This window comes from Pteropus alecto, unplaced genomic scaffold, assembly GCF_000325575.1.
Source record: "Pteropus alecto unplaced genomic scaffold, ASM32557v1 scaffold761, whole genome shotgun sequence".
Taxonomy (NCBI): Eukaryota; Metazoa; Chordata; class Mammalia; order Chiroptera; family Pteropodidae; genus Pteropus; species Pteropus alecto.
Window position 1 is genome coordinate 193,804 of NW_006431558.1, and position 364 is coordinate 194,167.

The 364-nt window shown below is 48.4% G+C and overlaps 1 protein-coding gene across 1 annotated transcript in view; it reads left to right on the forward strand.

Moving 5' to 3' along the window:
- Positions 1-364, forward strand: part of CCDC151 (coiled-coil domain containing 151) — an 11,075-nt gene that overhangs the window by 2,946 nt on the left and 7,765 nt on the right. The gene's annotated exons all lie outside the window — the stretch shown is intronic.

A 364-nucleotide genomic window follows, 5' to 3' on the forward strand; every position in this document is an offset into this window, starting at 1 on the left:
ATTTTGGTCATGATGGTTTTGAGGTACCTTTGGAGACATCTGGAAGACAGTATAGATATGGATATAGGAAACTGCAGTTCAGGGAAAGGCTACATTTGGGTGTCTTCCATGTCTAGGTGACCTTTAAAATTCTGAGATTGGATAGGATCATCATGGGAGTGGGTGTAGACTGAGGAGAGGAGGGCCTGGGGCTGTGTCTCCAAAGGCAAAGGAGACCAGGAAGGGACAAGCCAGGGAGGTGGGTGGGAAACTGGGGAATAGGCTTCTGGAAACCACCAAAGAAAACCATTTGCAGATGACCAGCCGGGTCAGATGCTGCTAAGAGACAAGGGAGATGAGAGCCAAAATATGGGAGAAGGGAAAG